Raw genomic sequence first — 25,530 nt, 5'->3', positions numbered from 1 at the left:
CAAACAGGTCCGTGGGCGAGTACCCCATTTGCATTGAGGGAAACCTGAGAGTTTTAAGATATAAGATTATAAGGTGACAGACGAGTATGGTATGTAATTAGTATAGGGAAAAGTCTTCAATATGGCTAGTCATACAGTCACCATGAAATTACATTGATAGACATCAAGAGAGATAAAGGGGAATCCCATAAACACAAATTACATAGTATATTAAATTGCTAAGTTCATCAAATGCAGAGAATCACTATTTAAAGGGCGATAGATACTCAAATATATCCATTACGGAGTACATCAAATGCAAGGTATAAACATAATACGGATACTCACCCACCAGGCACCCGACGCACGTTTCACAGTTGTTTTGTCAGGGGTGACTGGTGAGATCAACCCAACATTTTAAAGTACCAACAGCCAATAGGCTGGTGCACACAAAAACACATAATGAACACAGCTAACAAACTAGGTACCTCCAAGTGTATGCATGCTGATGCCGGTGTGTGTGCAGATACATTGGGTACATTACATTAGTATGCACAATAGTCTGCATAGTTAGATACCGCACATGCGCCAAAAGAATATATACGGTCAGGTGACAATCATGTCACATAGTGCTGCAACCAAAGTTCATGATGCGCACTGCAGCCTGGCCCGGCCGCATTCAGTCCACGGCCGCGTGCATGCGCATCATCGCAGACCCAATGTGACGGTGCCGAAGTACAGCGCACAGGCGCACATCCTGAGTCAGGCCACATGCAGTGTCAGATGACCTGTGCGTTATAGCAACAAAAGGTCCTGGAAGTCACCTACATAGAAACTTCAGTCCGGAGACCTATGCGCAATAGAAGGTTCTAGTGATTAATTGGGTAAAACCCATATCATAGTAAAGGGGAACCATACCGTGTATCGGTCAACAAGATCGAAACATCAGTAGTTAGTACATACTGAGAAGAAGACCTAAATATTTACTACCTCATCTTTGTGTTTTCTTATTCATACATATTTATATATATTATTCACCATGTAGGAAGATATAAAATCAAAAGTAAGAAAAAAAGTTTAATAAAAAATAAATCATAATTAAAAATAGAAAATAATAATGAATAGAAAAAGTAAAAATAAGAAAACTATAACATAATGAATCATTAATATGTGGTAAAAATAATAAAGAAAATTAAATAAAATGAAATGCAATGTTGAAAGTTGAAAGTAAATATAAATATAGATATATAGAGATTGATGACCTGATATGGGTGAGAGACAAGAGCAACATAATCATACATGTGAAGTGACCTGAGAGGAAAAAAAGAGGAGGAAGAAGGGGGGGAGGCATTTGGGAAGTGTAAAAGTATATATATCTGTCAAAATAACTGTGAAAAGAAATAACACTAAGAAAAGTAAATAAGTAAATATATGTGTTAGGAGGGCGGTTGCAAACAACTTTATTATAATGGAACGCAACCGACCCCGGGGTCCGCGATGCAGCCTGGTGGACTGCTGCCGAACACTTTCTGGGTGAAAAGGAAAGCAACCAGCTTAAATGATAAACTCTTCCGTGTTACTGCACACGGGAATGGGTATAGCAATTCGCACAATCTCCGTTAGCAGCACGAGAGATATGCGGTGAAAAACTATCTTTAGTCCTGTTACTGCACAGGAACTACACTGGTGGCGCAAGGATGCATGTGTGACTACGCCGACGGGTACACGTGCCTCCAGCCGGCGTGCTACTGGACTGAAGGGTACTACTCCACGTGGCTGACAGGCGATAGCCGTGGATAGGACGTCTGCAGGCTGCTCGGGGTGTTAGGCGACCCCTTTGGCAGAGCCAGACTGCAAGACGAAGCTACCTGCCTATTTCCACTAGCCTGCCTATTTCCACTAAACCTGCCTATGGAAACTACGTGGAACACAGTCATCCACACAACAGCATCACATGCTCTATGATCAGAGAGCACCGCCATGTTTTTGGGCAGGCCTTTTAAAGACTAAGCCCTGCCCACCGTCGCACCATTGGTGACGCCACCCGTGGACCAATCAGGCGGTGCCAGGTCACTGTGTCTGGTGGTTGTCAAACCACCAATCACGGTCCGCCAGGTCACGGGCATGCTCAGTGCGGCGAATCCTGGACTTCGACTCCAAGAGCCCTGTCTCCCTCCGCAACCTATGCTTAACATTGCTAGGCACAAATGCTCAAGAGTAATGTTGAGCATTCCGATACTGAAATATCGGGTATCGGCCGATATTCGTGTTATCGGAATTCCGATACTTAATTCCGATACTTTTACAATATCGAATACCGGAATCGGAAGTTCCCATAATGCCTGCGCTCTGCAGTGTCTCTGAAGGATGACAAGCTGGATGGCAGCGCTCAGCTGCGATCCAGCCTGTCATCAGAATGCCATCCCAGCGTGGGAGAATTCTCCTGATTGTTTAAAAGCCGGCGGGCGGTAAAAAGCCACCGGCTTTTAAACAATCACACAGCCCCATACTGCTTCCCCGCAGCCTCCCACCCCGATCCTCCGCTCCCCTCGCCACCTCCCATCCCGATCGTAAGTTAGGACCGGGCGGGGAGCACAGCACCAAGGAGCGGGGAGCGAAGGACCCGGGCGGGGAAGCCGGCAGTGAAAAGACTTCACCGCCAGCTTTCGCGTTCTGTGCTGCGCTTTCCCGCCCGTTATTTCAAATGAGGTATCAGCTGATGCCGATCAGCTGTTCATTTGAAGTAGCCACGGTACCCTCAGAGGGTTCATGTGAGTTCATGTTTGACTGCATTGCATGAACTCACATGAACTTTCCCACGGCCGCACAGGTCAGCCTCACCTCCCAGACCATCAGCCCGTCATGATTAGTGTGCGCGCGGTGTCTGTGCGATGTCTGCGAGTGTGTGCGGTGTCTGTGCGATGTCTGCGAGTGTGTGCGGGTGTGCGGTGTCTGTGCGATGTCTGTGGGTGTGTGCGGTGTCTGTGCGATGTCTGCGAGTGTGTGCGGTGTCTGTGCGATGTCTGCGGGTGTGTACGTGCAGGCAGACATAGGCCGATGTGACACTACTACTCCCATCGGCCTATGTCTGTCTCCCGTCCACTCGTGCCAGCAGTATCAGCTCGATGGGAGCAGTAGTTCCCATCAGCCTGATCCTGCTATTTAAATTGCCCTACTGTGTCCCCAATAAATTTTAAATACATTTCATTGGTGGCCAGTGGTTACCTACAATAAATTAGTTTATACATTACCTGTCCCCGCCGATCGCCACCTAAAATAAAGTAAAAAATAAAAAAATACACCTATACTCACCTAGACACCTAATTCCCTGAAGCCATCGATCTCCTGTAATAAAATATAAAATAATAAACCACAACCTTATCCTTACCCCTCCGTAGTAGTCCACGAGTGTCCCACGAAGATCTCCAGTTTAGAGCAGCCACATAGAATGTGACCGCTCTGAACCGCTGCCGCCGCTAGAATGATGGGGCCGTAAAGCCGCCCCGTCACTGCATAAGCGGGTTCGCCGGAGTTCAGGCAGCGCTGCTCCGGTTAGCTCCTTTACGGCCCTGCTGTATCGTGAGAAATTCCCACGGTACAGCAGTGCCGTAAGGGAGGTCTCCGGAGCTGTGCTGCCTGAATGCACTCCGGTGACCTCAGTCAGGGGCTCCCGCTGCCGGGAGCGGACGTGTTCCCGGCAGTGTGAGCTTACAGCAGCCATGCACAGCTGGCACCATCTCCAGATGTGACAGCTGTGCATGGGAGATCAGCGCAGGAACGTGGACAGGTATCTATTTTTCTTTAGTAAACTAAGAATTAAATAAAATGGTGTGTTTTATTTCAAATAAATTATTTTTTTCTGGGTGTAGTGTGTGTTTTTTCTTTTTAACACTTTGTAGGTTAGTAATAGGGGTGTCTTATAGACGCCCATCATTACTAACCTGGGCTTCATGGCAGCTGGCGCTGACATGAACCCCACCACTATTACCCCCTGCCACCGCACCAGGGCAGCGTGGAAGAGCGAGGCTAAGTGCCAGAATTGGCGCATCCTATGGGGTCACGCATGAAAACACTAATATTTCTTTTAATAAATCCTTTACACTAAATGACAAGTACAGTAAGCAACACTGTCACTGTACTTCATATATATGTGACTGACATGTTTCTATCTATCTAATCTATGTGTGAAGCTCTATTCTTTCTGTTATAAATTGTCGGGTACCGGTATATGCCGCTGCTGAATTGCCGGCTTTTCATGTAATACATTCTACATTATTCTTAGTTGTTTTCCTACATGTAGAATTAACCTACAAGGAAAGAAAGGGTTTATTTTCATTCCGATATTTGTGTCCCATTGATTTCCGGTATCGGAATCGGCGATATCCGATACTTTTTGGGTATTGGCCCGATCCAATCCGATCCGATATTTCTTGATATCGGAAGGTATCGCTCAACACTACTCAAGAGACAATCTCGTGCACCAGGTAGGCGTTGAGGTTGAAGCTGAGCAGAATCAGCCCCGGCTGGACCGAAATAGGAGACCACAGAAGGTTCTGAACCCATTTCAAATCCAGCAACAGCTCGACGCCTAATAATATGTGTCAGAGAAGTTTCTGTTTGTGATAATTCAGTGAAAATGTGATAAGTAAGATGATGAGAATGATATTTATTTTGTGTTAGAAATATGAAGGGAATGTATGGGACACAATTCAGACAGTGAGGGCTGTGGAAGACAAAGTGACAAGTTAAAAATACTTTAATCCGAAAGTGCAAATATAGACATAAAAGACTTCACATATAATCAGATGATAAATAATATATATTGGCCATCTATAGTTTCCAAGATATATAAATATATATATATATATATATATATATATACACACGTCACTAAATCTAAGAATCTATGCATATAGATTTGAGTATATATATGTGTGTTATATACACACCCAAAGAGGAAAGAAAATAAATGATCATAGTATAATAATGAAATAGAAAAGGGTAGAAGAGGGGGGAATAAACATAGAGGGCAAGATGATGACCCAAGCAGTCACTTCATGTAAGGTAGTCATGAAAAGTTCCATTTGTAGGTATCCCTTCAATAACATGGATCAATAGCTGTGAATAGATCTAATATGAAAAACAAAAGAGACATTAGTACACACATTAAACAAATGGGCTAAAAATAAGGATAAAACCAACCAACACAGGAAGTCGCATTCAAACAGAGGAGAACCAGAGGAAGACATGAAAAGTGATATAACTCTATAAGAATGGAGCAAAGGAAGTACAGTATATTCATTGAGACTCAATGGGGACTGTGTCTTGAGTCTATATATCCATTGTACTTACTTTTGGGATAGTCTTTGTTTCCAGTTGCCACCTCTTTTCCCTGGTATTACATGGTTGATACCTCGTACCTTTAGTAGTGTCTCATTTCAGCTATGCACTGACCAAAAATGGCGGAGTATAGGCTTTAGGTCGATGTTTGTAGTAGCTTCCTTTGCCGCGATGATACTGTATCTCGAACATGCTCTCTGATTCTACTTTTTAATTTCCTCGTAGTCATCCCGACATATATTTTTTGGCACCTGCTCATCACATAATATATTACCCCTGTGGTGTTACAATTAATCGAGTGGGTAATTTTGTAATTAGTGGTGCCAGTAGAATTTTGGAAGTCAGAAGCATTGACCATGTTAGGGCATGCGATACACGGGCCACATGCAGAGCTGCCCCATTTTGGTCTACAAGATCCGAAGATATGTAGCAATTTTTTGCATTATTCTGATGGTGGCTATGTATCAGTATGTCTCGGAGATTCTTGGATCTTCTAAAGGCCATAGATGGATGGCTCAAGAGATGTTTACTCAAAGTGGTTTTACACAATAGAATTGGCCAATGTTTACGTAAGATGTCTCGTACCTGATAGTGTCGCGATTGGAAGTCACAGATAAAATGCATCTTATCCATATCATTGTTCAAATTTCTCTTTGGGACAAGATCTGGCCGTTTAGTGTTTTTGGCTCGATTCTTTCCTTTCTCAATGCATCGCCGGCTCTAACCGCATTCCAGAAAACGATTGGTCAAGTCTAGTGTTGAGCGAGCACTAAAATGCTCGGGTGCTCGAAGCTCAGGCCGAGCTCACAGTGATACTCGGGTGCTCGACCCGAGCAACGAGCCCAATGTTAGTCTATTAGAGACCCGAGCATTTTAGCGGCGACAACCCCAGCAGTCTGTAGAACGCATAAAAAGTGCCCAAAACGATAGTGACAGTGCTCAAAAGACATGGGGGCAGCATGGGGACCGCCCCTGGAAGCATTTCTGACCCCCAGGTCACTGCTGTCAACAACGTGGTCAGAGGTATTAAGCCACTTTTACGGGCTCACAATAAAACGTTCAAAAACGAAACTGAAACGGTTTTCCTGTGAAATATGTTAAGAAATTTCCTTTTGCAGGGTAAAGACTTGTGTATAAGGTAAAATAAATAACCAAAACCAAAAATACTCCTCCACACCTTGGGCTATGTTCACAAGTAGGATTTTTCATGCGTTTTTGCACTTTTGTATTGTTTTCAAATGCATTCCCCGGGAAATGTAATTTTAACATTTTACAACCTTATCTGGCCATGTGCTGTGTGACACATGCATACAGTGCTGAAAAGACATGGGAACAGCATGGGGAAGACCCCTGGAAGCATCTCTGACTCCCAGGTCACTGCCTAAAAGTGTGCCCATCAGAAGTGATCCTTGCCGCATCAGAAGATGCAGACTTGCAACTATCCCCGTGCAAGTCCTTGTCCCAGGGCAGTGTTCAATTGTACCTCCCCCATTCCTTGCAATGCAAGCGCAAATATGCAGACAACCACCCACCCACCCGCAGGCTGCAATACCATACTGCTAGCTTTCACTTGAAATGGGGTCTTTTAGTTTGGAGGAGGCCGAAGCTGGCCACTACCTGATGGCTTCGGCAGCGAGGTATTCATACTCAGTCCCCAGCCGCGCGGCGGCCGGGTGTCCACGCTTGGTCCCCAGCCACTAGGGGGCGGCCGGGTGTCCATACTCGGTCCCCAGCCGCCCCGCGGCCGGGTGTCCTCACACGGTCCCCTGCCGCTTGGGGACGGCCGGGTATCCATAAACGGTCCCCAGCCGCTCCTATTTCTCCTGTCAACTTCCCACACACTTTTCTTAGCCTGGCCTGCTTTAGGGCAGCATTGGACGAGCCCACCAGAGAACCAGACTCCTACGGTGGGCCCTGGCTTCTCCATCAGGGGAGTTGAGAGTGCCAAGGTGAGGAGCATGATGATGATATTGATAGAAGTTAGCATCTGCTTTGTTTTCTTTTAATGCAAGCGTAAGTGTGCAGCCTGCCATCCACCCACCCCCAGGCTGCAATGCTATACTGCTAGCTTGCACTTGAAATGGGGCCTTTTAGTTTGGAGGAGGCCGAAGCTGGCCACTACCTCATGGCTGCTTCGGCCGCCTGGTATCCATACTCAGTCCCCAGCCGCCCGGCGGCCGGGTGTCCATAAACGGTCCCCAGCCGCCCCTATTTCTCCTGTCACCTTCCCACACACTTTTCTTAGCCTGGCCTGCTTTAGGGCAGCATTGGACGAGCCCACCAGAGAACCAGACTCCTCCGGTGGACCTTGGTTTCTCCATCAGGGGAGTTGAGAGTGCCAAGGTGAGGAGCATGATGATGATGATAGAAGTTAGCATCTGCTTTGTTTTCTTTTAATGCAAGCGTAAGTGTGCAGTCTGCCACCCACCCACCCACAGGCTGCAATGCCATACTGCTAGCTTGCACTTGAAATGGGGCCTTTAAGTTTGGAGGAGGCCGAAGCTGGCCACTACCTCATGGCTGCTTCGGCGGCCTGGTATCCATACTCAGTCCCCAGCCGCCCGGCAGCCGGGTGTCCATAAACGGTCCCCAGCTGCCCCTATTTCTCCTGTCACCTTCCCACACACTTTTCTTCGCCTGGCCTGCTTTAGAGCAGCATTGGACGAGCCCACCACAGAACCAGACTCCTCTGGTGAGCCCTTGCTTCTCCATCAGGGTAGTTGAGAGTGCCAAGGCGAGGAGCATGATGATGATGATAGAAGTTAGCATCTGCTTTGTTTTATTGGAATGCAAGCGCATGTATGAAGTAGCGGCTAGGCCTGAGGTGGTCAGCGTTTTGGCGCATATCCTGCCTCCTTCGAGGATTGCTGGATGTTTTCCTGCTACTATCCCAGTTCTATGACTCCCGTTAAAACAAAGCTCCAGGTGCTAAATGATGGATGAGGTGGTGGCAAAGGAGAAAGAGCAGGAGGAACAGGGACCATTCACATCAATATCAGGCCAGTCAACCACACATGTCTTGTAGGATATGTTTCTGTACCAAAAGGAGCGGTTTGGCTACACAGTTATAGGGCATACAGTGAGTGCAATGCCTACCAAAAATTTAGAGGCACTCCAATGCCCCTTGAACGTGACATGGAGGTCAGAAGGCCTTAACTAAACCATTTTTTCCATTTATAGCAACTGGGTCTCCTGTGCACTGTTGGCCTAAGCTGTGAATGGAAGGCTTTCCAAAAATTATGACGAACTGCTATGTCCCTTGAAACAGGCGTGGATTACAGCATACTAAAAACCTTCTACCCATTATTGGGGAGTGGGTCTCCCTTAGTGTTCGCCTATGCATTGAAAAGCAAAAGCTGACTAAAATTAGGAGGAAATGCAATGCCCGTTGGAAGAGTCGTGGAGGTCGCAGTAGCTTAACAAGATGGTTTTAATGCCCCTTGGAAAAGTGGTGGAGGTGACAGTAGCTTAACAAGATGATTTGAATGCCCTTGGAAAAGTGGTGGAGGTCACAGTAGCTTAACAAGACGGTTTTAATGCCCCTTACAAGAGCCATACAGTACAGCATCTTAAAAACATTATTCCCATTATTGGGGAGTGGGTCTCCCATAGTCTTTGCTTATGGCTTCCAAGCAAAAGCTGCCAAAAATTAGGGTGGAGGAACTTGCAATGCCCCTTATAAGAGCCATGCAGTACAGCATATTAGAAACATTATTCCCATTATTGGGGAGTGGGTCTCCCATAGTCTTTGCTTATGCCTTCCAAGCAAAAGCTGCCAAAAATTAGGACGGTGGAACTTGCAATGCCCCTTACAAGAGCCATGCAGTACAACATATTACAAACATTATTCAAATTATTGGGGAGTGGGTCTCCCATAGTCTTTGCTTATGCCTTTCAAGCAAAAGCTGCCAAAAATTAGGATAGAGAAACTTGCAATGCCCCTTACAAGAGCCATGCAGTACAGCATATTACAAACATTATTCCCATTATTGGGGAGTGGGTCTCCCATAGTCTTTGCTTATGCCTTCCAAGCAAAAAGCTGCCAAAAATTAGAAGGAAATGCAATGCCCGTTCGAAGAGTCGTGGAGGTTAGAGTTAATTAAAAACAACATTTCAATGCCCCTTTGAAGAGCTGTGGAGTTCAGAGTAGTTTAACAAGACGGTTTTAATGCCCCTCCAAAGAGACGTGGAGGTCCCAGTAGCTTAACAAGACGGTTTTAATGCCCCGCGGAAGAGACGTGGAGGTGGCAGTAGCTTAACAAGACGGTTTTAATGCCCCTTGGAAAAGTGGTGGAGGTCACAGTAGCTTAACAAGACGGTTTTAATGCCCCTTGGAAGAGAAATGGAGGTCCCAGTAGCTTAACAAGTTGGTTTTAATGCCCCTTGGAAAAGTGGTGGAGGTCGCAGTAGCTTAACAAGACAGTTTTAATGCCCCTTACAAGAGCCATACAGTAAAGCATCTTAAAAATATTATTCCCATTATTGGGGAGTGGGTATCCCACAGTCTTTGCTTATGCCTTCCAAGCAAAAGCTGACAAAAGTTAGGACAGAGGAACTTTCAATAATGGCAACACGGACCACGGTCACCCTGGTGGTATAGTGGTGGTGGAGGCTGAGGATAAGAAGAAGAACATAAAACAGCCGAAATGAGGAAGTGTATACCCATGTGTGGGTGTGAAGCGGTGCATGTGAATACACCTCCTGAAATAACACAGTGGATTTGACTTTATGTTACTCTGCTGTCATTTGGTGGTGATGACAAGTCTGGCCCAATCCAGCCCTTGTTCATTTTGATAAGGGTCAGCTTGTCAGCATTGTAAGTTGACAGGCGAGTGCACTTATCAGTTATAATTCCCACAGTGGCACTAAAAACACGCTCCGATAACACGCTAGCGGCAGGGCAGGGCAGGACCTCCAAGGCGTACAGAGCAAGATCATTCCAAGTGTCCAGCTTGGATACCCAATAATTAAAAGGCACAGAGGAATCACGGAGGACGCTGGTACGGTTGACAAGATACTCCCTCACCATCTTTTGAAACTTTCCACTCCTTGTGAGAGTACCCCGCACCTCGGTCTGTCCGAAGGGAGGGTCTGAGAAAACTGTCCCAGAACGTTGACAGTGTTCCCCTGCCTCTGCTGGATTGGAGCTGCGTCTCTCTCGCATGCACGCCTTGGTTGGGCAACGAACTGTGACCTCTGCCGCTAGCGTGTTCAGATGGGAATTTTTTTAACAGTTCTGCAGCAAGGGCCTTCTGGTACTGCCCCATTTTTGTAGGCCTCTCCACCTCAGGAATAAGAGAGTGAAAATTCTCCTTGTAGCGGGGGTCTAAAAGTGTCACCAACCAGTAATGACTGTCACCCAACATTTTGACAATGCGAGGGTCACGGTTAAGGCAGCGTAACATAAAGTCAGCCATTCGTGAAAGACTGGTAATTGGCAAGACTTCCGTGTCCTCACCAAGATGACGACTGACCATGCTCTCCTCCTCCTCCCCCCTGTCCTCAGGCCACCCACGCTGAACCGACGGTATGACAGTTGTACAGGTAATACCATCTACAGAGCATGATACAAGCTCCTGTTCTTCCTCCTCCTCCTCCTCTCCCTCATTGTCCCCCAATGCACGTTGGGATGAGATGAGGCTGGGCTGTGTATAATCGACTGCTACGGCTTCTTGATCCATCTCATCATACTCTGGCAGCAATGCCTCCTCTTTAATTCTCTGCAGAGATCATTGAAAAAGACAGACAAGTGTAATGCTGACGCTAATGATGGCGTCATCGCCACTCACCATCTTGGTGGACTCCTCAAAGTTTGTCAAGATGGTACATATGTCAGACATCCAGGTCCACTCTTGAGGTCTTATGTGTGGAGTCTGACCTGAATATCCACGGCCTTGTTGCAGCTGGTACTCCACAACTGCTCTCTTCTGCTCACAAATCCTTTGCAACATGTGGAGGGTAGAGTTCCAACGTGTGGAGAGATCACACAACAGTAAGTGTGGCGTAAGCTGCAAACGCTGCTACAACACAGCAAGGGCGGCGGAAGCTGTAGCCGATTTGCGAAAATGAGCTGACAGGCGGCGTACTTTGACGAGCAGATCTGGCAACTCGGGGTATGATTTAAGAAACCACTGAACCACGAGGTTAAGCACATGAGCCCGGCATGGTACGTGTGTGATCTCGCCTCGCCTCAGAGCCGCCACCAGGTTACGGCCATTGTCACACACGACCATGCCTGGATGTAGGTTCACCGGTCTCAGCCACAGATCTGCCTGCTCTTTCACAGCTGTCCACAACTCACAAGCAGTGTGAGGTTTCTCACCTAAGCTTATGAGTTTCAGCACAGCCTGTTGCCGCTTGGCGGAGGCAGTACTGCAGTGCTTCCAGCTTGTAACTGATGTGGTGATATCTGAGATGGAGGCTGAACATGAGGAGGAGGAGGAAGATGCGCAGGAGCTGTACACTGTGGGGGCAACTCTGACTGACATAGGGCCCGCAATCCTCGGTGTGGGGAGGATGTGTTCCGCCCCAAGGTCCGACTGGGTCATGGCTTCCACTATGTTTACCCGGAGTGCAGTCAGGGAGATGTACCGTCCCTGGCCACAAGCACTTGTCTACGTGTCCGTTGTCAGGTGGACTCTCCCAGTAACTGCGTTGTTGAGGGCACGGCAGATGTTTTGGGACACGTGCTTGTGTAGTGCGGGGATGGCACACCGGGCAAAATACTGTCAGCTGGGGACCGAGTACCAAGGGACGGCCACCGCCATAAGGTTGCGGAAGGATTCCATCTCCACCAGCCTAAAACGCAGCATTTCCAACGCAAGCAGTCGTGAAATGTGCGAATTTTGGACTGTGGCCTGTGTGGCGTTGGCTGCAAATTTCGGCTTTCATTCAAAGGTCTGGGATATGGACAATTGAACGCTGCGGTGGAACGTGGACGTGGACGTTAATGCTGTTTCTTGAGAAACTGCCATAACAAGTGAAGACTGAGAGGAGGAGGCATCTTTGCATGCAGTATGGACAGGGGATTGCCTTGCACACACAACAGGGGGTTCTATTGCACGCACAACAGCGGAAGAATCAGTGGTGACACCCGCTGACACTGGTCATGGACCCTGGGGTTCACCCCACAAAGTCGGGTGCTTTGCTGCCATGTGCCTGATCATGCTGGTGGTGGTCAGGCTGGTAGTTTTGTCACCCCTGCTGATGCTGGCATGGCAGGTGGTACAAATGGCCTTTTTGGGGTTATCAGCAGAGTCTTTAAAAAAATTCCAGACTCTGGAAGACCTACAGGTTGTACTGGCAACGTCCCTCATGTTGGTGTTACGGGGAACTGTTGCCTGCCTGCTGTGTGCGGCCACCGCACTGCTTCTTCCTGCCTGTTGGAGTACTCTGCCTCCCTCACCCTGTGTGCTGCTGGCCTCACTCTGCATGTCCTCCTGCCACGTTGGGTCAGTTACTAGATCATCCACCACCTCCTCCTCTTCCACTTGCGCACCACGATCCTCCTCCTCACTTCCTGGCAATTGTGTCTCGTCATCGTCCACCTCTTGTGACAAATTGCCAGCGTCGACTTCCTGTGGCCGTGACTGTTCAAATATTTGGGCATCGCTACATGGGATCTCCTCTTCCACCACTTCAAGCGGAGCAGATGAGGGGCACAAATCTGGAAATGGACCAGTGAACAGCTCTTCAGAGTGTCCAAGTGTGGGATCACTTGCTGTCTGACGACACTCGGCATGGTGGGAGGAAGGAGCATCAGGGTGAGGAGGAGTATGCGGTCGAGACTCATGGCTACTAAGATTTGACCGTGTGGAAGACAGACCGGAGGTGGTGGTGCCCAGGTAACTGGAAGTATTATCTGCTATCCAATTAATAACCTGTTCATACTGATCAGTAGTGTTGAGCCACCCCCGTAGTGTTCGAGTTCGGTTCGGTTCGTCGAACACCCGTGTGTTCGCCGAACTGTTCGTCGAACTGTTCGTCGAACACCTTCGAACACCGTTAAAACCAATGGCAGGCAAACAAAAACACATAGAAACACATAGAAAACACCTTCAAAGGTGTCCAAAAGATGACAAACTGCTCAGAAGACACAACTAACACATGGAAAAGTGACAAGTACATATAGTCATGCGAAAAGAAAAGAGGTGGAGGAGTAAAAGGAGGGGGAGACACAGATATAGGCATGTCATTCCCTTCTAAAATCCAAAAAGTGAGAAGCCGACACGTTCAGTCCGCTCCTGCTCGTGCCACCTCCGTGTCGCCGGGTTTGTGCCAGAGCCGCGGTGAACCCTGACGGCCAGCCCCCCTCTCCCAATACTGGTGCCTGTCCGCTGGTGGGTCGAGCGAGCCCCCCTGTGGTGGAGGCAGCTCTAAGCTTTTTAATTTAAATTGTCTCTCTAATTTGAATGAATACACTTTAAATCCATTTACAAGGATCTATTGGAGGGCAAGTCTCATGCCAGCAGCCGCGTAATTCCAGCTCCAGTAGCGTCCACTAAAGCTGCTGCAGTTAAAAAGCTTTTATAAGGATCGAGCTCGGCTGTCCACCGCAAGGCATCCTACTGCCAGTCCCAGCCCCTATGCCTTGGGGTGCCTCCTGATGCTCTTCACTGAGTATCCCATGGTCCCGAAGCATTTCCTTTGAAAAAATTAAGTGTCTAAACTACAGGTGGTGTAGCTTGCTTAACAGCCGGGATAATCCGCTGTCTAGCAGACACTGCTACTAGGCACAAAGTATTTCCTGGGCTAGATGCAGTTAAAAATTTGTAATTAGATACTCTCGTTGGATGCTGAGAAAGCATTCCATAGAGTCTCCTGGCACGCCATATATGATTCTCTTAAAAAGCTTGGGGTAGGGGTCTAGGGGACCCTTTTATAGCCAAAATCACGGCCCTGTATCACAATACGTCACCTAGGCTGAAGATAAATGGAACTGTAGCACCCTAAGGGCTCGGTTGCTACAGAGGTATTGCACCTCACCCAGAGGTGTGATATCTCACTCTCAGGTAAGGATGGAGTGTGGATCAGGACCTGACACCTGCATGCATTACACCACATTGCCGTGGGGCAGGGCGACCAATATGCCTCTGAGATGGGCACGACAGTCCCTATCCCTGGCTGGAGTGGGGGGAGGGAACACTGAGGAAGGGGAACCCTGTAGTGCAGGAGCAGGGAGGAAGCAGTTCCTGGGTGCATTGAGAAGGGAGTATAAAAGGTGGGCACCATCTTAGTTCAGTGCAGAGAAGTCTGAGCAGAAGTGGCAGGGAGCAGGGGCTCTGAATGAGCTCTGCTCCGGAGGCGGGCCTAGTAACAGAGGCCCAGGCCTGGAAGAGGGAGAAGGAAGGAAGAGGAGCGGAGAAGGCTCCAGGAACGAGGAATGAAGGGATCCCAGGGGTGCGGACGGGCGAGTCGCCACCGCACGCCCGAATCCACCTGCGTGGAGGGGTCAGGCCAAAGGGGGAGACCGGTCCCCGAAACTAGTGGAGGCAGGAAACGACCCTCAGCTAGAAACCGGAGGCTGTGACATTTTATGTGGCGCAGCCCCTCGCTACACCCGCTAGGAAGGCACCACATAGGGTCAGGGAAACTGGCGCCAAGTTTACCAAGAGGAGGCCCGAGGCAGCCGGACAGAAGGGTTGGTAAGAAAGGCCAGACAAAGGACACACAAAGGGGGTCCTGTGAAGCGCTCCAAAGTTATCTGGGAGTTGTCTGAGCCCCTCACCTGGTGAGCACAGTACGACGTGGGCAGCCGTTACCTGCAGACGTGGTCTGGATAATATGAACTGTGAGTAAAGGCCCTGGACTGCATCACTGACTCCGTGTCGTTACTGCTGCTGCCCTGCACCATCACCCCCATCCTCCGCATACACTGCCCTGAGGCTATACTCCTCCCGTGGGGAGTTATGCTACGCTCTGCTGCACCCACAACACCAGCCTCAGCGGTCTGCCCTGCAGCGGCGGTTCACTCTGACCGCAATCCACGGGTGGCGTAGTCGGACATTTAAAGATCAAAACCACATAAATAGTTCCGCCACTGGTTTGACCACCCTGAGCCACGGAACCGGGTCGCCGCCACGAAGACTACAACCACCAGCATCCACCAAAAAGGGTCCGGCTCCGGGTGTCCCAAGGCCCAGGGGGTGCATCAGAACATTTTCATCACCTTTCACAATCACCAATGGGACAAGGCAGGGATGTCCTCTGTCCCCTCTCTTATACATCCTAGTGACAGAGCACCTGCTCTCATCAATTCGCCATAACCCCAATATTAGGTGGATTGAGGTGGGAGGCACCGAGTACAAGTGCTCTCTATTTGCTGATGATGTCCTAGTATATATCACTCAATCACATATATCCATCCATGCTGTTATGGCTGAAATAGATCACTTTGTTACATGGTCAAATTTTAAACTCAATGCAGCGAAGTCTGAGGCCCTCGATGTCTCCCTCCCCAAATTCATATAGGATTCCATCCAGTCCAACTTTCCCTTTGCCTGGCCCTCACAGGGTATCAAATACTTAGGAATTCCTATTCATAGAGACCTCTCCCATCTATGTTATCTTAATTTTGGGCCCTTTATTGAACAACTCCATACAGACCACGGTTGGCAAGTTAGAACTGTAAGATTCACTACGTGAACCACTGGTGTTTTGTGGAAAAGCACATGTACACTGCGTTCCAAATTATTATGCAAAAAGTGTTTAGGAGTGATAAGGGAAGAATTTGTTTGTTTGTCAGTTAAACTCATTGATGGTGATGTGTGTCAGGGCTCTTTATATCACTGTAAGCAATTGCAGACACCTGTGCTAATTAGTTTGGCAGGTGTGTCCAATGAAAGGCAAGACTACTTAAGAAGGCTGTCTCACATTATTAAGCAGCCTACATTTTCTGCCAAAATGGGAAAGAAAAAGGATGTGTCGGCTGCTGAGAAGCAACAAATTGTGGAGTGTTTAGGTCAAGGCATGACTACAATCAACATTGTGCGATGATCAGGATGAAGTGTCTTGGCAATCAAGAAGTATGTAGCTGATTCACAGTACACACGTGTGCGTGCTGATAAGGGCAAATTGAGGACTCTTTCCTACAGGCAATTACGTCAGGTTGAAAGAGCAGCGGCAAAAAAGCCTTGTCATAGCAGCAGACAAGTTTTTGAAGCTGCTTGTGCCTCCAACGTCCCCCGAACAACAAGATGCAGGGCCCTTCAGAGGTTTGCAGCTGTGCATACGCCATCCTGTCGACCTCCTCTATCCACTTCACACAAGCAGAAACGGCTCCAGTGGGCCAAACATTACATGAAGACTGATTTCAAAACTGTTTTGTTCACGGATGAGTGCCATGCAGCGCTCGATGGTCCAGATGGATGGAGTGGAGGATGGCTGGTTGATGGACACCCCACGCAAACACGGCTACAGCGCCAACAAGGAGGAGGTGGAGTAATGTTTTGGGCTGGAATCATGGGGAGAGAGATTGTCGGCCCCTTTAGGATCCCTGAAGGCGCTAAAGATGAACTCCATAATGTATGTGGATTTTCTCAAACAGCACTTCCTGCCATGGTTCAAGAAGAAGAACCGTGTATTTCACAGCAAGATCATTTTTCTGCATGATAATGCACCATCTCATGCTGCACATAAAACATCTGCATCTCTGGCTGATATGCGCATAAAAGGGGACAAACTTATGGTGTGACCCCAATGCTCCCCTGACCTCTACCCCATTCAGAACCTTTGGAGCATCATTAAAAGGAGTGTCTATGATGACGGGAGGCAGTTCACATCTAAGCAACAGCTCTGGGAGGGTATTCTGTCCTCATGCAAAACAATTGAAGCAGAAACCATCCAAAACCTGACAAATTCAATGGACGAGAGAGTTCAGAAGCTCCTTTCGAACAAGGGGTCCTATGTGAAAATGTAACATCACCTAGAATAAAGTTTTGAGTTGAAAACTGTTTGATTTCAGTTTCTAACAACCTGCTAATGTCTTTATTAAAATGAAAAGGTTGATCGAAAAGTTTGGGGGATCTAAGAGTGTGGCAACCCAGTAGTCATGATTACTTCGAATTCTGACAATATGAGGGTCATGATGCAGGTAGTGCAGCAAGAAGGCACTTATGTGTCTTGCGCATCTCGGAGCCCCAAAATTATTTTTCGGGCTAGATGCAGCTAAAAATTATTATTCATTTTAAATCTGGTGAAGCTTTAGTATAGATGGCCTAATAGGATCAGTGCTGCACACTGCTACAAAGCCCAAATTATTTTCCAGTCAAGATACAGATAAACATGATTAGTAATTTTAAATCTGGTGGAGCTTATTATAGATGGCCTAATAGAATCAGTGCTGCACACTGCTACAAAGCCCAAATTATTTTCCAGCCAAGATACAGATAAACATGATTAGTAATTTGAAAGCTTAAAACGTTTGGTAGGGTGATTTTAACCAATCATCAAGCTTTTACTCTCCCCAGGATGACATAGGGGTAGGAAAGTCGTTTCGGATCCATGATTTGTTCATCTTTATGAACGTGAGTCTGTCTACATTATCAGTGGAGAGCCGCGTGCGCTTATCTGTCAGCACACCACCAGCAGCGCTGAACACACGTTCAGACAGAACGCTGGCTGCGGGGCATGACAAGATCTCCAAGGCGTAAGTGGCTAGCTCCGGCCATTTATCCAGATTGGAAGCCCAAAAAGAGCAAGGGTCCAGTGACACAGTCGTGGCTTCAATGTTTACTTGGAGATACTCCTGTACCATCGTCTCTAGGCGTTGACTATGTGTCAGACTTCTTGTCTCCTGTGGCCTTGCAAAGGATGGGCTAAAAAAGTGGTGAAATGATTCCGCAAAATTGATGTTACCAGCAGATACTGTGGTTCTGTTACGGTTTGAGTGCTGAACACTTGACGGTCCCATGGTTGGCAAGTTGGAACTGTGAGATTCACTACGTGCACCACTGGTATTTTGTGGAAAAGCACATGTAAGATTCTGCAACAGTCTCTGCTGATACTCCTGCATGCGTGCATCCCTTTCTATGGCAGGAATAATTTCTGCAAATTTACTTTTGTACCGGGGATCTAACAGTGTGGCAACCTAGTAGTCAGGATTATTTCTAATTCTCACAATTCGAGGGTCATGTTGCAGGTAGTGCAGCAAGAAGGCACTCATGTGTGTTGCGCATCCAGGAGCACCAAGTCCCTGTTGTGTTGGTGGCGAGGTAACAATCATGCTTCCTTCCTCGGTCCTCTCCCCCCAACCTCGCACAACAGAAATGTGATCAAGGTCTCCCTCATCTGATGAGTCTTCCATCAGTTCGTCCTCCACTTCTTCCTGGGCTCCTGCACCTTCCTCACTAGTTTGGCTGCTACCATGCGCCCTGGTAAAACCATCTCCCCCACCCTCACATGCCTGCCGCCTTGGTGCTGCCGACCGTCTGGACCTTGCAGATGTTAGCCCTTCCGCATACAACTCCTCCTCCTCTACTTCCTCCACCTCCTCTTGTGCCACCACCTGACTCCGAATTCTGTTTAACATGTGCTCCAGCATGTAAATCACCGGAATAGTCATGCTGATAATGGCATCGTCAGCACTAAACATCTTCGTCGCCATTTCAAAACTGTGCAGAAGGGTGCATAGGTCCCTGATCTGAGACCACTCCTCCAGCGTGATTTGCCCCACCTCTGAATCTCGTTGGCCCAGGCTATACGTCAGAACGTATTGCACCAGGGCTTGTCGGTGCTGCCACAGTCGCTGCAACATGTGCAGAGTTGAATTCCACCGGGTAGGCACATCGCATTTTAGCCGGTGAAGTGGCAGGCCCAACGACTTCTGTAGAGATGTAAGTCGCTGAGCTGCGGGATGCGAACGGCGGAAGTGAGCACACAGCGACCGTGCCCTCTGCAGAAGGCCATCTAGTCTGGGATAGTGGGCTAAAAATTGCTGGACAACCAGGTTCAACACGTGAGCCATACAAGGCACGTGTGTGACATTGCCCCGGCGAAGGGCCGCACCCAGGTTTGCAGCATTGTCGCACACGGCCTTCCCTGGTTTCAGGTCCAGTGGAGACAACCATTCATGAAATTGGTTCTCCAGAGCTGACCACAACTCCTCAGCTGTGTGACTCACATTTCCCAGACATTTCAATGTAAAAACCGCCTGATGACGTTGAGCCCTACTGCCAGCATAGTAAGGAGGTGTGCAGGATCCCTTCTGCGCAGTTAGAAAGCTTGTGGCATGACCAGACAGGCTTTGGGTGCAGGTGGAAGACCGAGAGGAGGTTGAGGAGGCAGAAGCAGTGGAGGAACTTTGACATAAAGAGGATTGACGCACAACTCGTGGGGACGGCAAGACTTGGACAGCAGCCCCTTGTCCTGCTGTCACCATAGTTACCCAGTGCCCAGTCAGCGACATGTAACGCCCCTGTCCATGCCTACTCGTCCAAGTGTCTGTGGTGAAATGCACCCTGTCACACACAGAGTTTCTCAAAGAAGCGGTGATGTTGTGTGCGACATGCTGGTGGAGCGCAGGCACACCTTTCTTTGAGAAGTAGTGCCGACTGGGCATCTGGTACTGGGGCACTGCGACGGACATAAGGTCTCGAAAATCCTCTGTGTCCACCAGGCGGAAAGGCAGCATTTCTGTAGTCAAGAGCTTGCAGATGGTGAAATTCAACCTCTTAGCTTTCTCATGGCTAGGAGGAAATGGTCTTTTACTTGTCCACATCTGAGGGACCGAGGGCTGGCTATTGTGCTTAGACGGGGTTGATAAGGGTGTCCCCGGCAAACTGCCGGTCTGTGAGGAAGATGCAGGCGGACATGTTAGGTTGCCTTGATCCAAAGGTGGTGCTATCGATGTCGGACAGCGCTCAACACCAGCTGGTGTTACCACCTCCAAAGAAAATGATGACCTGCCAATCACGCTGGCTGTTGCGGGTAAAGAGGTGGCAGGTCTGCGCCCCAAAACAGGTGTGACTGCTGTCCCCCCAGTCACAGAGGATGAAGAGGCCGCGGATGCACAAGATATGGCAGACGGTGGTTGGCCCGGCCGGCTAGGCCGCATTGTAGCACACTGAGCTTCCCACTGCAACTTATGCTTCATGTCCATGTGCCGGTTCATGCATGAAGTACTCAAACTATGTATTTTTTGGCCTCTACTTAGCTTTTGCTGACAAATGTTACAGATAACACGAGTTGGGTCATCTTTATCGATCTGAAAAAATGCCCAGGCTATGCAAGGCTTAGCACCCATGCGACCTGAAGAGCCACCACGGCTTGTGGTGAGAGGCAGAGTTGTGTTTGAGGATGCAGTTGTTGACGTGCTTCCAGTACTACGTCTCTGTCCAGGAAGGCGCAACCTGACCTCGTCGTCACTAGCATCTTCCTCCACCTCCTCTGCTGACCTCATCTCTTGGCTGACTGTGGGTTGACAGTAAGTGGGATCTCCAACCTCATCATCATCACCCTGTGCGTTATCACACCCGTCGTCCTCAGAGCCAACCTGTTCCTGCCCTGACAAAAAACTAAAGTTGTCGCTCCAATCAGGTATTTGAGTCTTATCATCGTCTTCCTCATTGTCTCCACCAACAGGAGTTACAGTTTGGGAATGAGGGTCTACATTATTGTCAGAACCTTCTGCGTCTGGTCCTGGATCCGACTCATAAAGATTCTGGGCATCAGTGCAGATCATTTCCTCGTCTGGATTCACAGAAGCGCTGGAGTCGACCTCTGATTCCCAGGCTATAGTATGAGTAAACAGCTCTGCAGACTCAACCATCTGTTCTACCTCATACTCAGACGGGCAGCTGGAGATTTGGGAGCTGTGAGGAAGCAAGTGCGATTGGGGTGACACCTTTGAGGACTGGAGTATTTGTGATGTTGAAGTTGATGTGGAGGAGAGCCCACTTAAAGGAGCACTTGATATCCGTTGAAGCACCTGCTGTTTTTGTGCCTCATCTGGAATTTGTAGCGATTGGCGTGGCCGTAAGAAAGGAATCTTACCACATTGTCCGCTAAAAGAAGTAGACATTTTAGTTTGGCTGGAAGATGGTCTTTCTTCTGCAGATGTTACTGTTGCTTTAACACCTACCCCACGGACACAACCTTTTTTCCCCTTCCCAACACGCCTATTCCCCTTTCCACCAGCAGCAGGCCTTTTTCCACTCATTTTGGTGGTTAACTAATTCACAACTCTGGAGTTGTGATGGACTAATAGAGAAAGTCCCACACACTGCTAGAAGGCCAAATATTTTTTCAGAGCTAGATGCAGATAAAAATTATTTTTAATTTGCAACCTGATGGAGGTCAGTATAGATGGACTAATAGAGAAAGTCCCACACACTGCTAGAAGGCCAAATATTTTTTCAGAGGTAGATGCAGAAAAAAATATATTCAGTTTGCAACCTGATGGAGGTCTGTATAGATGGATTAATAGAACAAGTCCCACACACAGCTAGAAGCCCAATATTTTTTCAGAGGTAGATGCAGAAAAAAATATATTCAGTTTGCAACCTGATGGAGGTCTGTATAGATGGATTAATAGAACAAGTCCCACACACAGCTAGAAGCCCAATATTTTTTCAGAGGTAAATGCAGAAAAAAATATATTCAGTTTGCAACCTGATGGAGGTCAGTATAGATGGACTAATACAACAAGTCCCACACATAGCTAGAAGCCCAATATTTTTTCAGAGGTAGATGCAGAAAAAAATATATTCAGTTTACAACCTGATGGAGGTCAGTATAGATGGACTAATACAACAAGTCCCACACACAGCTAGAAGCCCAATATTTTTTCAGAGGTAGATGCAGAAAAATATATATTCAGTTTGCAACCTGATGGAGGTCTGTATAGATGGATTAATAGAACAAGTCCCACACACAGCTAGAAGCCCAATATTTTTTCAGAGGTAGATGCAGAAAAAAATATATTCAGTTTGCAACCTGATGGAGGTCAGTATAGATGGACTAATACAACAAGTCCCACACACAGCTAAAAGCCCAATATTTTTTCAGAGGTAGATGCAGAAAAAAATATATTCAGTTTGCAACCTGATGGAGGTCTGTATAGATGGATTAATAGAACAAGTCCCACACACAGCTAGAAGCCCAATATTTTTTCAGAGGTAGATGCAGAAAAAAATATATTCAGTTTGCAACCTGATGGAGCTCAGTATAGATGGACTAATACAACAAGTCCCACACACAGCTAGAAGCCCAATATTTTTTCAGAGGTAGATGCAGAAAAAAATATATTCAGTTTGCAACCTGATGGAGGTCTGTATAGATGGATTAATAGAACAAGTCCCACACACAGCTAGAAGCCCAATATTTTTTCAGAGGTAGATGCAGAAAAAAATATATTCAGTTTGCAACCTGATGGAGGTCAGTATAGATGGACTAATACAACAAGTCCCACACACAGCTAGAAGCCCAATATTTTTTCAGAGGTAGATGCAGAAAAAAATATATTCAGTTTGCAACCTGATGGAGGTCTGTATAGATGGATTAATAGAACAAGTCCCACACACAGCTAGAAGCCCAATATTTTTTCAGAGCTAGATGCAGAAAAAAAATTATATTCAATTTGCAACCTGATGGAGGTCAGTATAGATGGACTAATAGAATGATGCTATGCCCAAAAGATTTTACTTCACTAGGTGCAGTAAAAAAATTGGTATTCTATACACAGGTGGTATATCTTGCAACACAGATAGGCTACTCCACTGACTAACACACTCTGCAATAGGCCAAAAAGGATTAGCTTTGCTAGATTCAGCCAAATGCTGTGAAAAAAACTTGCACAGCACTGGCACAGACCTGCCTGGCAAAAACTGATAGGAACTGATGTAACCTAGTCCTGAAAAGGACTCCAATTACAATTAGTCTTTACTCCCACAATCTATCTATTTAAGAGCACAGACCTGCCTGATAAAAGTCGTAGGAAATGCTGTAACCTAGTCCTTAAAAGGACTGCAATCACAACTATTCCCTACTCCCAAGCTATCTGTAGATTTGTGCGAAAATTGGCTTGAAATTAACAAGGTATAGCGCACACAGCAACACCGGTGCCGTCTAACACGCAGCTGCAGCAGTGAGAAAATGGTGGCGACGGGGAAAATGGCTTGGTCTTATAGGGCAAGGACATGTGACATACACTGCCAATGACACATGCCCTTGCTTGTGTGAAAAAAAGCACTTCGCTCCGTGTGTGTGCTGCTGATAGGCTGACAGATTGCACCTCCCCACTGTAAATGCGGGAAAGAGAAAAAAAAAATGGAGATCTTCATTGTTCCTGCAGAGATCCATCCCCTGCCCCTCCCCCCACCCCGCTGTACACTCAAACTGCGTATTAACATTAATTTTCATCATTACTGAGAAAAAATCCAGTTATGATTTTGATGCACGAACAGTTATCGAACATAACCTCGAACAGCCGAATTTTTCTCAAATTGTTCGTGTTCGCCGAACGGCTCGAACACCGCCCAAAACAGCTCGAATTTGAGATTGGCGAACAGTTCGAGTAGAACAACGCTCATCTCTACTGATCAGTTCGCAATACTGGTGTTGTCCTGTGCTTCCCTAGTAATTCTGTCAAGCAAGAAGTGGGAGCGAGAAGATGTGGCTGTTGGTTGTGGCACATTTTCACCTTGGCCACGGCCCCGTCCTCTGCACGCACCATCACCAGAACGTCCAGTTCCACGTTCCTTGCCACGTGCCTTGCCCATTGTAAAGGAAGTAAAATAGCTTACACTCACACTATCAATGGAAAAAGGGTAATAAAAAGTAGATTAGAACCGTGGAAGAGGAAAACCACAGTTCTATTTCTCTGGCCTACACTCGACTCTTTTAAACAATCTGAACAATCAGGGAGAAACTATTACTGTTTTTCTTTACGGAAAAAATACCAAAAGCTGAATAATAGAGATTTTTTATGGAATAGCAAAACCACAGTTATTGTTTACTGGGGTATACCAGACAATTTTAAATAGATATATTTGCCGCTGAACAGTGAGCGACACACTGAAACTGTTTTTTTTTAGGTAAAAATGGCCCAAAAGTGGATAATACAGAGGTTTGAACCATGGAACTGCAAAACCACACTTCTATTTCTCTGGCCTACACCAGACTATTTTCAACAAATATATTTGTGTCTGAACAATCAGGGAGACAATATTAAAAAAAAAAATTTCCGGCAAAAAATGCCAAAAGCAGGATAGAGATAGAGATTTTTTACCGTGGAACAGCAAAACCACAGTTATAATTTACTGGTGTATACCAAACTCTTTTAAACAGATATATTGGTGTCTGAACAATCAGGAGACACTATTACTGTTTTTCTTTACGGCAAAAAATGCCAAAAACAGGATAATACAGAGATTTGACCCGTGGAACTGCAAAACCACAGTTCTATTTCTCGGGCCTACACCAGACTATTTTAAACAGATATATTGGTGTCTGAACAATCAGGAGACACTATTACTGTTTTTCTTTACGGAAAAAATACCAAAAGCTGTATAATAGAGATTTTTTACCGTGGGACGGCAAAACCACAGTTATAATTTACTGGTGTATACCAGACTCTTTTAAACAGATATATTTGTGTCTGAACAATCAGGAGACACTATTATTGTTTTTCTTTACTGCAAAAAATGCCAAAAGCAGGATAATACAGAGATTTGACCCGTGGAACTGCAAAACCACAGTTCTATTTCTCGGGCCTACACCAGACTATTTTCAACAGATATATTTCTGTCTGAACAATCAGGAGACACTATTACTGTTTTTCTTTACGGCAAAAAATGCCAAAAGCAGGATAATAGAGATTTTTCACCGTGGAACGGCAAAACCACAGTTATAATTTACTGGTGTATACCAGACTCTTTTAAACAGATATATTGGTGTCTGAACAATCAGGAGACACTATTACTGTTTTTCTTTACGGAAAAAATACCAAAAGCTGGATAATAGAGATTTTTTACCGTGGAACCAGTATAATTTACTGGTGTATACCAGACTGTTTTAAATAGATATATTTGCGGCTGAGCAGTGAGAGACACACTCAAATTGTTTTTTTTTAGGTAAAAATGGCCCAAAAGTGGATAATACAGAGGTTTGAACCATGGAACTGCAAAACCACACTTCTATTTCTCTGGCCTACACCAGACTATTTTCAACAAATATGTTTGTGTCTGAACAATCAGAGAGACAGTATTACAGTTT

General features: G+C 46.8%; 1 protein-coding gene across 1 annotated transcript in view; it reads left to right on the top strand.

Moving 5' to 3' along the window:
• Positions 1 to 25,530, top strand: part of LOC141176270 (cartilage oligomeric matrix protein-like) — a 1,029,762-nt gene that overhangs the window by 935,480 nt on the left and 68,752 nt on the right. The gene's annotated exons all lie outside the window — the stretch shown is intronic.

This window comes from Phyllobates terribilis, unplaced genomic scaffold (genome assembly GCF_046119375.1).
Source record: "Phyllobates terribilis strain yellow unplaced genomic scaffold, ASM4611937v1 Scaffold_22__1_contigs__length_20350403, whole genome shotgun sequence".
Lineage (NCBI taxonomy): Eukaryota > Metazoa > Chordata > Amphibia > Anura > Dendrobatidae > Phyllobates > Phyllobates terribilis.
This window is presented reverse-complemented; position numbering and strand designations above follow the sequence as displayed.